General features: G+C 54.6%; 1 protein-coding gene across 9 annotated transcripts in view; it reads right to left on the bottom strand.

Moving 5' to 3' along the window:
- PTPRF (protein tyrosine phosphatase receptor type F) overlaps window positions 1-13,829 on the bottom strand; it is a 143,357-nt gene that overhangs the window by 72,947 nt on the left and 56,581 nt on the right. For 7 of the 9 annotated variants that reach the window (XM_074376655.1, XM_074376654.1, XM_074376653.1 and 4 more), the window contains exons 1-2: window positions 10,458-10,642; window positions 3,678-3,754 (exon numbers count right to left, since the gene is read on the bottom strand). The gene's annotated coding sequence lies outside the window, so the exon portion shown is untranslated. Of the gene's footprint in view, window positions 1-3,677; window positions 3,755-10,457; window positions 10,643-13,829 lie in introns of those variants that run through there. The other 2 variants (XM_045520198.2, XM_074376649.1) reach the window with 2 other exon arrangements.

Raw genomic sequence — 13,829 nt, forward strand, 5'->3', positions numbered from 1 at the left:
GAGGTGGGACCGACACTAGTCTTGCTTGGGTTGCCCAGAAGCTTCTGACTCCAGTGCAACAGGGTGCTGAGCAGAGCGTGCACTTCCGCCTGTGTGGCGGGGCTTCCAACAGCCATGATGACAAGGCGGCCTGAGCACTTGCACACTCGGCTGTCTCTGAATTGCAATGCGGACCGTCGGTTCCACCAAACTGACACACTCGGGCAGGAAAACGATTCCATACTGAATAACGTAGAATATCATTGGAGGCCATTTTTCTACATTCAGAATGGTTTTAATATGTCCTTTTTCTTTGCTAAGTCAGTGTAAAGCTGCCAACTGCCCTTTTGTAGGAAGAACTGTCCTTTACTCTGAAATGCTATCCTTGTTGTTTGAATGTCTTTTCTTGTCTGAAGGGATGGTGATAGCAGATACCAGTTATTTTGTTTATAATGTCCTTACTTGGCAAAATAAAAAACTTCCAACCCCACATCTGGCCCCCAGGTACTTTTGGTAATTGTACTGGTTTGTGAAACTGAAGAATCTGAGAATCATTGCTCTGAGGGAAGAGGAAGGGGCAGGCACATCAAGCCACAGGATTTGGATGCAAACGTTACAGAAAGGCCTGTTACACAGAGGCCATGTCACCTCCTCACAGTCCACCCCAACCAACCCTGCCAGACTCGATGGCAACCCCTCCCCCAGAGACCATGTGATGCCAGAGATGGGCTGGGGGTGTTCCCTGGTTGGCGAACAGCTGGGATCAGTCCGAGGCCTCCTCATGAATATGCAAACACAGATTGATCTGTTTCCCTTGGGCACGTGTTATTATTCACAAATATTAATTAGGCTCCAAATACCACCTGTTCCTGCAGCCTCCTCCCCATTTCCTCCCCAGGCCAGGACCCCAGCTCCCAGGAGGCTGCGGCCCCAAAACAGACATCAGCAGAAGGAGGGGTATCCAGGGCCCCATGGAGCTGCCAGCCAAGGGGAGAGGCTAGTGCTTAGGCAAGAAGGGTGTGAGAGCAGGGAAAGCGAGAGCTGTTGTCTAACTGGCGGGCAGCTAACCGAGCCCTCTTGTCACGTCCTGCACAGTTCACGGCGTGGCACTGCAGCAGCGGCCGCGGAGGCGGAAACAGGCCTTGTTACACTTGGGAAGAGAAAACCAACGTGTTTCCAACTCTCACCAAACCAACCACCAGATTATGATGGGAATAAATCACAATCTCAGCCGTGACCCTGGCCCCAGGAAAGAAGGCGGCCGGCAGCAGGCCGCCTTCCCTCCTCCAGCCAGCTGGCCAGAGTCTGTGAGCACAGCCAGGATCAGCCCCCACCCGCCCTCCAGCAGCTGGGACCCCTTTTCTCTGGCGGCCATCAGTTCCTTGGTCTCCCCTGGGATCAGAGGAGTAGCTTAGGAAGAGCATCCCAGAGTCTGGGGTGGGGTGGGGTGAGAAAGCTCTAGCAGAGGCTTAGCTCTGGGGGCAGAAGACCAAGGGACCACCTTCCTATAGCTATAACCCCTCCAGCCTCCTTCGTCTGGGGAGTGGAGCCTCCCTTGGGCTAATGCTCAGCAACATGGCTGTCTCCAGGCCTCTGCACCTGCTGTTCTCTCTACTGAGAACACCTTCCCCAGCCCCAGCCACCTACTCACCCTCCAGAACTCAGCTCAAGTGGCCTGTCACTGTGAATCTTCCCTGAGTGATCCTCCCCAGGTTTCCAGATTTGTACAGCACAGTGAAGGCAGCAAGAAGTGGTGTTGACCAGTAGTTCTCCATCCAGGGTGGTTCTGCCCTGCCATGGCGCATTAGGCAATGTCTGGAGACATTTTTGATTGTCCAGACTGACGGTAGAAAGTAGGCTACTGGCAATGATAGGAAGGAACGAAGGATGCTGCTAGACATCCTACAATAATGGGCCAGCCCTCCACAACAAAGGATTATCTGGTCCAAAATGTCAACAGTACTGAGGCTGAGAAACCCTGATGTAGACAGCAAGATCCCTTGCTGATGTAGCCTAGGGCCTGCCCTGGCCCCTGCCCCAGAACTCAGTCCCTATGAGTACCCCAGGCCCTGCACCCAAGGTATGCTTAACTCCTATATTAGCTGTACCTGGGCCTCAGGATCTCAGAGCATCTTCCCCTCCCTCTCCACGTCAGTCATGCCTCCAGAAGCTGGGCTGTACAGCACACCCCACTCCTACCCCTTCACACCCGCCATCAGCCAGTGGCCTCCCCAGAGGACAGAGGGCTCCACTTTCAGGCACCTTTTCTGGTGAGGCTGGGCTCCCAAGAAGGTCAGACGCATCATCTGAAGATGGACAGGTGAAGAGTATCCCCATAACTACCCTCCCGATCTGACTTTTCCTTCCTGCTGCACCTTCTACAGAACCCTGGAGCCCACCTCGCCATGCACAGGGCCCGGCCCCAGCAGATACCCAATACATGCTCCTCTCCTTTCCCTGCCTAGGCCAGACCCATCTCTACCACTGCCCTCTTCACCAGCCATCATGCAGAACTGACCGGTGGGCCCTACTGGGCCCTGAGCCAGAAGGCAAGGTGATGAATCAGCCATACGCTCAGCCTTCAAGGAGCTTACAGAGGACGGTCCAACCAGACCTCATTCTCTGCAACCCTGCTCCTCCTCCAGGTCCCCTTCTCAGTGACAAGCACCACCATAACCAAGCTAGCCATGCCTCCTCAAATCCTTTTTTTCCTTATCCCACATGCGCAATTGGTCAACACTTTTGAATCTGTCCTGCCTCTACCCAACCACCGCCAGGCTAGGAAGACCTCATGGGCGCCCACGTCTTCAGTGGGCTTTCTGCCTCTGGTCACTCCCTTCCAAGACATCCTGCACACAAACCAATGTCCCCTTTCAGCTTACAAAAAAATTGCATCTTTGATCACAGCCCTCCGGCACGCTTTGCTGCTTTATCCCACAGCAGACATGCAGATAATGTTTCATGAATGAACGAATGAATGAGCAAATGAATGGATAGATGAATATATGGATGTAGCTTCTCTGCTTAAGAACATTCAGTGCCTTCATATCACCCTCAGGAAAAGGTCGGCAATCTTTAGCCTGACATCCAAGGCCAATCATGCTCTTACTCCAACCTAACTCTCCAACCTCAGTCCCTGCAACTCCAATCCACATGCTTTGCGCCTCCAGCAGAAAGAAGTGGATGTCAAACAGACAAGGAAAGATGTGCCCCAGATCCCTGAGTACCCTGTTCTTTCTACCACAACCTACAGTCAACCAGAACAGTCTTTTCTACAGAGACATGGTGAATGGGAAGAAGACAGCTGCTGGTGAAAGTCCCAGAGGCCCTTTTCACACCTACAGCAGCTGACAAGCTGTGTATCATTCCCACCACCCACCTCCATCACCCACTCCGGCCAGAACCCTGGGAGCCATTCTTGACACCTTCCCTCCCTCACGCCCCACATTCCACCCTTCACCATGTCCTGTCAACTCTGCCTCCCTAAACAGCACTCAAATCCCTTCTCTCCACCTCCATCACCGCCTTCCTGGCACAGGACTCTATTATCTCTCCGCCACACGCACACTGGATCATGTCATGCCCCCAGTGACAACCCCTCAGGGCTCTCCACCGGTCTGCATCAGAATCCAAGCTGCTTGGCTTGGCCCACAGACCCCTCGGCGCCTCTGCCCTGGTCACACCTGGGGGACACTCACCGGGTCTTTGCTTGATCACGCCACTCACTCTTGGACAACCAGGACCGAGGGCAGGGCACTGGGGCCTCTGCTCATTCCTGGAAAGAGAGGGAAGAATGAGAAAACAGCAAGAATTTCATCCCAGAAGAATGTGAACTGACACAGAAAGATATTCAAAATTTGCTCTTTAGGCAGGAAAAGAAAAGCAGGTGACAGAACTGTTTATGCAGGACGATCCCCATTTAGTAAAACTGCCCATCTCTTCACTTCATTCACTCACTCACTCCTTCCATACTCCTGAGCACCTACTATGCACCAAGCTTTCTGCTAGACACCCTGCATAGAGCTGTGAACGACACAGACCAAGTCCCTGACCTCAGCAGTAAAACGTGTCCAAACCCATTAGCATAACCCTCCAGCACAGCAGTCAGTGCCGCCCACCTCTGCAGACCCACCTGGCCACGCTCCCTCCCACCAGCCAGCCTCTGGCTTCCTCTTCTGATCTCAACTGTACCACATTCTTCCAGGCTCTCTGCCTTGCCTGTGCTCTGAGCCACTGCCCAGAACAAACTCCCCACCTTCTTCTAGCCAGTTACCCCTCAGATCTTAGAGCCAAAGGCACTTTCCCAGGGAGGCCTTCCAGGATGTCCCAACGACATGCCTGGACCTTGCCTTGGAGCGATGACCACAGATGTGATGATTTATTTATTTACACAATTGCCGAGTGGTTGCTGAGTCACAACCATAAATTCAGTGCATGCTGGCTTAGCTCTGTTTCCCCAGTGCCCAGCAGAGAGCCAGCACATAGTAGGTGCTCCGTCAAGATATGCTGAGTGATGAACGCATGAATGAGTTCACAGAGAACAGCCCAGCCTGGGAGACCATGCCAGCATCCATGCAGCCTTCAAAGAAGCTTCAGAAGCAATATTTATTTTTGACTCTCTGCTGCTCTGTAATTCTAAAAATGAAGGTGTGCCCCTGGATGCCTCCTCCGCTGGCACACATACAGTGACAGAGCCTGGCCCCTGCCTTCTAGAACCATTATTGAGCCCCTACCAGTGTGGGCCCCGTCCTGGTTGGAGGCAGGGGTCAAACACGCCCACACCATCTCGTCACCAGCTCCCCATCGCTCAGCATCCCGGCCCCCCAGTGCCCACTCCAGGCAGGTGGCCCCTCACCATGGGTTTCTTCCCCAACTTCATGCCCCCATGCACACAGGGATCCCACCCTACATAGCAGATCCCCTCCGGCTCCTCCCGAAACAGACACATTGGGATGGGGTCAAGGAGTGACCTGAGGCCAGCCTCCCACACCTGGCACCTGGGAAATCTGCCTCACTGGAGACAGACCATCTCCACAACATGGGGGACGTCCTTACGACTGAGGCCCATCCCGACTAACCAGGACAGGCCTGGCCAACCCAGTGCTGTTCATACTGACCCTGTGGCTCACACCCTCTCCCACCTCCATCACCCCCACCCTACAACTCACAGCCCTGGGTCTCAGGATGGCCGCACACTTCCCTCCCCCTACTCACTGGGCTTCCCCACAAAGTTCCCTGTGGCCCCTGTTCCCAGCACACAAGCTGTTGGGCGGGTCTGGCCAGACAAACCAGCTTCCGTGTCCCAAACTCAAAGGCCCATTTGTCTGGGGCTGCCTGCCTGGGCCTCACAGGGCCAGACGTGAGGCTGTCAGCTCCACCGTTGGGGGCACAGGGGCAGAGTCCAAGACAGAGAACAGGGAGGGTCTCCCAAGCCAGCTGGTACTACTGCCATGCCCAAGGCCACATCAGGACCACGGGGCCTGGTGCCTGGAGACCGGACCTAAGCTGAGCAGGAGCCACACATGAGTAGGGGGGTGTGCCCCAAATGGCCCGGAGGTGGGTCAGGGAACAGATGAATCAGGCACAGGACCTTGTACTTGGAAAGACCCTAAAGCACAAACAGGACTCCAGAAGAGCTGGAACAGCACCTGGAACCACCGGTGCCCCAAAAGGGAGACCAGAATCACCCCTCAGATTCACCACTAGCAGCTCCCAGAACCACTCCAGACTCACAACTACAATCAGCACTGCTGGGATACACCCAGAAGACCAACTAGAAAGCTATTCAGAAATGGCCTGATTGGTGCGGGACCCAAGTTAGAAATCACTGGTTGTCACCCAGAAAGGCCTCAGAAGGGGTGAGGCTGGCAGCCATGACCGAGATCAGGTAAGAAGGCCTTGGCACCAAGCTGGGCTGGTCCTGGCACAGCTCTCCATCATCGGCCAGACCTGGAACCTGGCTTGGCAGCGGGACCAGGAGGAAGTTGGGATCTAGAGGAGCATGGAAACCCCCTCTGGAGCAGCCCTCAGGAGCAGCCGCTAAAACACTGTCAAGGAGCCAAAACCACTGTTCTCAGATCTGGAGGTTGGGGACACAGAGTTGGGGTGCATCTGGACCTCAGAGGCAGACACTTCACTAGATGCCCAGGGCCCAGAGGTGGGGGAGACGAGGTACCCAACTGGCTGAGGCTGCCCCTTCTCAGAATCCCTGTCCACCCTCTCCCAACATGGGGTCTCTTCCCCAGGGCTTCATCCTCTAGCCCTCTCACACCAGCCCCCCGAAGGTCAAACACACCTGAGCAACATACATCTCCACCAACAATGAGGGCTGAGGGCTGAGGGCTGGCTGGGCACTCCCCAACCTGCTGACCCAATCTCAGAACTGCAGCTACTTTAGGTGAGCCGATGCCCAAACCTTAACAATGCACAGTTTTTAAAGCCTCTCCCACTGTGATTTTGCTGAGGATGGGATGATTGATCATAATAACAACAACTGTTAACACTGAGATAACAGTGCTTACTAGATGCCAGGCCCCGTTCTAAGCACTTCGTGAGTATTAATCTCATAACACCCCCACGAGACATGAAATTTTATTATACCCATTTGACAAATGAAAAAACTGACTCAGAGATGTTAAGCAACTTGCTCAAGGTCACACTGCTATAAAGTGGAGTTGAACTTTCAGCAGTTTTCTGTGCTTTTAATCACTGAGGTTGTCTTCTCTTAAGCACAGCTCTACATACTCTCATATAATTCGCCATCCTTCCTTTGGCCCAGAATTCTCTCCCAAACTCCAGAGCCTACACACAACCCCCTAGTAAAAGTTCCCCCCCACCCTGACCCTCAAATGCTCTAAGCATCTCAAAGGCAACATGTCCAACCATGAGCTCATTATCTGCCCCCCAAATCTACTTCTCATCTCCAAGTCCCTGGCTCAGTGAAGGCCTCACCTAGTCACTCCCAGGAAACTGGACCCCTTCCTCTTCCTCACCCCGACATCCAAGAAATCACCCTATCTTAATAAATACGCTTTCTAAATGGCTCTAAGCTACCAGGTCACCATTATCTCTCATCTGACTTACCGGCATCACCCTCCTCACTAGGTGTCCCATCTCCATTCACTTCCCGTAGCCACAGAACCCTCTTCCACAAACATGAATCTGATCATAGGACACTCCACATCTCCCACCTAAGCTTTAATTCTTTGGTATCCGCCTTCTGTGTTCTCAGAGTAAAGTCACTTACTTAACAAGGCATTCGAGGCCCTCTGTGATTTGCTATATTTCTGACTACCCCACAAGTGATAAGACCTCTTAAATGTTTACTCATGCTGTTTTTTTTCCTGACTGGAGTGCCCTTTCTTCAATTGGAAAACTCCTATTCACTCCTCAAAACCCAATTCAGATAGCCCGTTTTCTTGGTCTCCTCTGGGACTCATCTTGACCTCTGAAGTCTCTCCTGCCTCAAGGTGAACTCCTCCAATCTTCTAACCTCAGCTCAGAATTGCAGCTGCTTTAGGTAAGCTGATGCTGAGCTCCACCTCAGTGGCTCCTAAGGGGTGGGCTGCCTCTTCTGCACAGCCGCTAGGCCCACAGGAAGCACAGCAGTCTGGCTGAAAGTGCCTAGCCCAGAGTCTGGCACACAGTTGGCAATCAATAAGAAGTTACTGAATTGCTCTGCATTCCCATGATGCAATATGCTCCCCCAGGGACCATGAGCTTCTCAAGGGCAGGGCCCTGGCTGCAAGCTTGGCCCAAGCACAGCAGTGTCAGTCACATGGGAAGCAACCGCCACTCCTGCTGATACACTGCCACACAGTTCCCTTAGATTTTCACAACACCCTTGGGACCTGGCCAGGATTGGAGTACCTCTCCCATTTTACAGGGGGTGAAACTGAGACTTTCAGGGAGGAGGGAATCTCCTCAAAGTCTCAAACTGTAAAGTGGAGGGACTGTAGTGTGTGTCATAGCCTCTGTAGAAGGGGAATGCCCCTCCCTCCATTGAGGGCTCTCAATCCTGGACTCCCACAGTTAGGACTGATGGGATAAGGTGGAGGGCGCACAGACAGCCAAAGCCAGCATTCTGTGGCATACCAGTATAATTCCTAAGAAAAGTAGCCAGTCTACTCTTACTGCAATGCCCCACCCCGCAACTGCTCCACCAGCACCCAGACCCAGCCTCCTCTCTTCAAAGCCCTGGACACCACACCCACCCTCAACATGTGCACAAGGCTGACCAGAGGGGAGGTCAGGAGTTGCAGGGGGGACAAGGGTGGAAGGAATTATATTAAAACAATTTCCTTGTTAAAGGAAAAAAAGGGGGAAGAGGAAGAGCAAGTGGAAAAGAAAACAAGTAGAGACATTTCAAATGACATGGGGAAACTGAGCAAGCAGAAATGTGCAAGAAAGTGTGTGCACAAGAATGCACAAGACTGTGAGTGTGCACACACCCTCCCTGGGGCTGTGCACAGGGGTGCAGTGAAAGCACAAGCAAGCACACAGACTGGTGCATGGGTGTGCAAGCCCAGATTTGGTGGAGCTCTGGTGACTGTGCAGGCCCCAGTGTGCAAGTGTGAGCTCATTTGGAGACAAGTGGATGGGGGGGGGGGGGTGAGCTGAGTGTGGCCTGTGCCTGGGGCTGTGGATGTAGGGGGCTGTGCTTGGGGAGTTACACCTGCTTCTTCTTGAAGCCCCAGGCTCATTCAGACAACCAATGAAAAACAGGAATTTTTTTACTCCCTGAAGCAAGTTAATAAGGAGCCAAGCATACAATGTCCTGAGATTTCCTGTCAGAACCCTGCTCTGGATCCCATCGGATCTCAGATGTCTCTCAAAGGATCCCTTAGCAGATCCCTTTCCTTCCCAGGGGATCCCTCACCATTGAGGATCCCCCTGGAAGTACCACCCCTGGATCCTTTTCCAGGCCTCCCACCCCAACGCACTTCCTTGGATTCTGTGGCCAGATTCCACGCCCAGTCATTCTGGATCTCTGCCCCTGTCTGTTCAGGAGCCATCCCCCAACACTCAGCAGTCCAGCCTCCCAGGCCTGCCTAGCTGCCCCCAGGGGAATCCAGAGCCCGCCCCCCCCAACCTTGGGCAGGCAGGCTCCCTTCCATTCCACAGCTCAGACAGGTACCAGGCTCCCACCCAGCAACGTTCTCCAATTCGGGGCCCTACACTGGAGGGGTTGGGGGTGAGTGGAAAAGGGGAGAAAAGTTAGCCCCTCCCCCACTCTGGGGTGGAAGAACCAGAGGGGCAGCATTCCAGAGAAACGGAGAGGCCGGCTGAGCAGAGGGGCCGCAGAGACTCCAGTCAGTGGGAGACAGAGACACCAAGAGACCAGCGAGAGACACGACATAGACCCAGGAAGGAAGACTCAGACACGGGGGAGGAAGCACGGAAAGACCCAGGGAAAGAACACGGAGCCCCAGGAGAAAGAACACAGAGACACGGGAAAGAGCACAGAGACCCGGGAGAAAGAACAGAGAGACCCAGGGAGGGAGGGAGCTGCATACAGCTGAGACACCCGGGGATTCCGAGGCGGGGTGGGGGTGGGGGGGTGAGACAGGGAGGCAGTTACACTGGGAGATAGAGATACAGAGACGATGAAGGGCACAGAGAGAGACCTAGACAGAGGGAAACGGAGAAAGAAGCTGAGACCGAAACGTGGGCACGGCGATGAGGGCCGGGGCACAGCAGCACGGGACGGGACGCGGGGCACAGACTGAGTGAACTTTCCGGAGCGGGTCCGAGTGGACACGTCCTCCCGGGACAGGTCGCCCCAGGGCCTTCGGGTCGTTGTACCCGGGTAGGGGCGGGTATAGCCCAGCCCGGCCCAGCCCTCCCCCCAGCCCGCGCCGGCGACCAAGAAGGGTGGGGGGTTTCAAACTCGCGCCCAGCGCACCCCGGGACCGCACGTGGGCCGGGGCCGCGAGCGAGATGGGGGCGCGGCGGCTGCGGATCCCCCGCCTGCTGGGAGGGGGCGCCTGTGCGGCGGGGGCGGGGGCGCGGCCTGGACCCGCCCGGCGCTGGGGTGGCGGTGGGAGGTGGAGGGCCGCCCCCGGAGCGCGTCCGCGCCGGGGGTGGGGGGAGACGAGGCGGGACCGAGGTGGGGGGAGCATGGATGCGAAAGGAAAACTTTGCGCTGGGGGGGCGCGGGCTGCGGCTCAGGTGCGGCGGGGAGAAGAGGGAGAGGGGGAGGAAGGGGAAAGCGGCGAGGGGCACCGGGGAGCTAGCCAGCCGGCGGGGGGTTGGGGGGAGCGTCTGCCGCGGGGTAACGCGGGGAGGAGCCGCCAGGCTGAGGGGGAGGCTTAGCCGATGCGGCGGGCGCGGCAGGTGGGGGCGCGGCCCGGCCTAAGTGGCGCCCCCAGCCCCCCGGGACCGCCCCCAGCTCCACTCGGCGGATGCGGGGAGAGGGCGGGGGGAGCGGGGAAGGACGGATGCAGAGGGAACTGGAGGGGGGCCCGGGGGTCACTCACCGCCTATCCAGGGGCCGTCGGTCCGCATGTCCCCCCAAGCCGCTGGGGCCGCTGCTTCTGCTCCTCTTCTGCCGCCGCCGCCACCGCCACAGGATCCCACTCCCGCCACAGCCACCCGAGCCGGAGCCGGAGCTGGAGCCGCCGCCTCTGCCGCCGCCGCCGCTCCCGCGCCAGCTCTAGCCGCGCGCCCCCGCTCGCGCCCGCGCCCGCGCCCCTGCCCCTGCCGTGCGCGTCCCCGCCGCCGCCCCTCCCCTCGTGCACTCTCGCTTGTAGAGCGACAGAGCCGCGTAGGCCCAGCGAGGCCACAACCCAAGCCTGAGTCTAAATCCACCGGGACTCCAATATTAAACCGGAACCCTAATAATGAGCTTCGACAGACCCTAACTCCCATACGAAGTCCATATCCTGTTAGTGGCTCCCAGTCCAAAGATGAACCTGATACAGGACCCCGTTTCCTCGCCATACAGATCTGAACCTGATATTGAGCCCAGACCCAGCTCCAAACTGAATAGTAAGTCCAAACACCCAAATCTACCCGGATATTGGCTCAAGTAGTAATTTTAATCTGAACCCCTAGTTGACCTCAAATACCAATTCTGACTAGAGTCACCCCTAGCACCAACCCTGGTCCTTAAATGGATTCCAGTACCAATACTAAGTCCCGATCCCTATATGAACTCTAAAGACAGCTCCCTTGCTATGGATCCCAGCACTCTGTTCTGAATCCCAAGCCTTACATAAAACTCTAATATCGCACTCCCAATCTCAGGTCAACACCAACACATTTTTCAAACTGGGGCTAGGTCATCAGAAAAAGACCTTAATACAAATACTGAACTCAAATCTCATCCATTTGGGGGGCCATGTAAGACGCTTACTTGACCCATCTCTAATGATAATCTTGGCACGCAAGATGAATGAGACTCCACACAAATCCACTTCATCCCCATACTCACTCCTGACTTTTCTGACCTGATGTCAACCCCAACCCAAGGCTGGAACACTCCAATATTTATACCAATTCTAACTGTGAACTTGAATCATGTCCTGAATTGGCCCTTGAGTTCAAAACTTGATAATGTCCCACGAACCTGATATCAACCTTGGTATTGAGTTTCTGACTCCTCATATCAAACTCAAATGCTGACCCTATAAATTTCGGGCTAAACCAGTAAATTACCTGAAGATTTATTCCAAGTCCTAACTCATAGGAACTTGGTGAGCTCCAAATCTTAAGACCAAAGCCTCTGGCCCCAGGCCTACCCTTCTGGTCCATGCCACACTAGCCCTCCCCTGCCTGCCCCCCTCATGAAAGATGGGGAGGCTACCTATTCTGCCCTAGGTCAGGTGAGGACCCCTATGGGGTCTCTGATCTTCTGGGGTCTCTGTGATACCTCTGTCAGTCTGTGAGAAATAAAGCAAGTTTGGGGATTGTTGGGGCACCTGGATTCAGGGATCATAGTGTAATGCACAGGGCAGGGGTAGAGGTAGGGTCTAGGGATCTGGGCTGAGGGATGGAGTTCTGGTTCTCATCTAATTCACTGCCTGCTTTTGCCCTGGACTTGGATTTAGAAACGGTGCGTGTGCGCCCCCTGGTGTGTGAGAAGGGTATGGGACTGGTTCCGGTGATTCTGGGCAAACAATTAGATCCGGATTCCATACGACAAACGGATCAAGAATGAACATTCCCAGTTAGTGGCTTTTTACCTATTGGTGATTTTGGTGTATTGTGGAAGAGGTATTGCAAGTTTTATGCATTTTTAGACATTTTGGCATGTTTTTCAGAATTTGGGGCGGGTTTAGGTTTTGGGGGGTTTTCTTCTAAATATAAAAAAAAGTATATTTTTTTGGCTAAAGATGCCTGCTCATTGCTGACCTGTGAAAACATTTCTTCCCCTTGGCTTCAACGGCCTACACTCTCCTCGCTGGCTACCCTTTCTCTTCTTTATCTTCTTCTCTTTATCTTCTCTTCCTCCTCCAGGGGTCTATCCGAGGCCATTCCTTCTCCTGCTCTACCTCTTGTCCCTGGATCATCTCCACCAGCACCAACCAAATGCTGATAACTTCCAAATCTCTATGTCCGGTCTGAGCCTCTCTTCTGAGCTTAGGACCCATATATCCAGGAGCCTTCTCTGGACCACTCCCTGGATGTCCCTCAGGTACACTGAATTCAGTCTCTCCTATCCCAGATCTGCTGGCCTCCAGCAGTCCCCATCTCAGGCAGTGCCACCTCATTCACTCAGTCACTGAGCCAGAAACAGGCACCTTCTCTCCTGCACCCTCATCCAACGCAACCATAAAAACTTGAAAAATAGAAAAAGACTGCAGATCACCCCAGAGGGAGGTGGGCAGAAGTAGGGGAGGGAGAAGGAAGAGGGGAGGGGGAAGATGAGAAAGAGACAGAGACAGAGAGCTTCTGACTTTTGGGTTCACACAAAACTAAGTTGGGCATAAAATCTCTCGCACATAGTCATAAAAATTACCCCTTAAAACTTGCTCTATCCTGAGTGGGTTTGGTACTCTGGAACCAAGGGTACCTGTTTAGAACCATCACTTCCTGCAGGGAGCCATCCCTAACCCTTGGCTGGGTTAGGGACTTGCCTGCCAAAACTCTAAGCACTGGGTGTCACCACCATTAGTATCTGTGTTTGCCCTCCCACCCTACAGACTGTGGCTTCCTTGAGGGCAGAGCAGGAGGGATGGACCTGCCTTGTTTATTGTCATGTCGCAGTGGCCAGCATAGGGGCCTGACACAGAAAAAGTGCTCAATACCTCTTTGTTAAAGGAATAAAAAGGTAGATTTTCCCCATCTGTGCTCAGGGATCATTAGGCATAAGTAATTGGGGAGAAGCTCCCTGACCAAGTATCAGAGCTCATCAACACCTGGGGCTTCTGTCGCCCTGGCATGCCCTGAAGAAAGGCTTGTGGTGTTTGCTGGCCTGTGTGCCTGCAGCCTGGGCCTCAGTGGGTCTGCCGCTCTGGCAGCCCAGTTCTCTCTGCCCAGTGCTGCCTGGTCTATGAACCTAATCCTTGCAAGGCCTGTGGGCCAGAGGTCTAGCATTTGTGTCGTTAAAGCCAGCAGACCCACTCAAGGCTGTGCCAACCCCCAATGGGGACACAGGGTTCTCAGAACCTCAACCCGTTGGTCTCTAGCCCCTTGCTCATTCATCTTTCCATACCACGTGTGGTCAAGCATTTGCCAAGGTGGGGAATGAGGATGGCTGAGAGCAGCCTGCCCAGATCTCAGTGAGCCCAGCACCTGGGGCTGGACAAAAGGCCGAGGTAAAGGGACCAGAGGCCCAGGCCCTGGGGCCACACAGACAAGAGCCTCAGGTGGCTGGGCCTGTGAATGCATGAGAGCCGTGGGAGGAG

Source organism: Camelus bactrianus, chromosome 13, assembly GCF_048773025.1.
Source record: "Camelus bactrianus isolate YW-2024 breed Bactrian camel chromosome 13, ASM4877302v1, whole genome shotgun sequence".
Lineage (NCBI taxonomy): Eukaryota > Metazoa > Chordata > Mammalia > Artiodactyla > Camelidae > Camelus > Camelus bactrianus.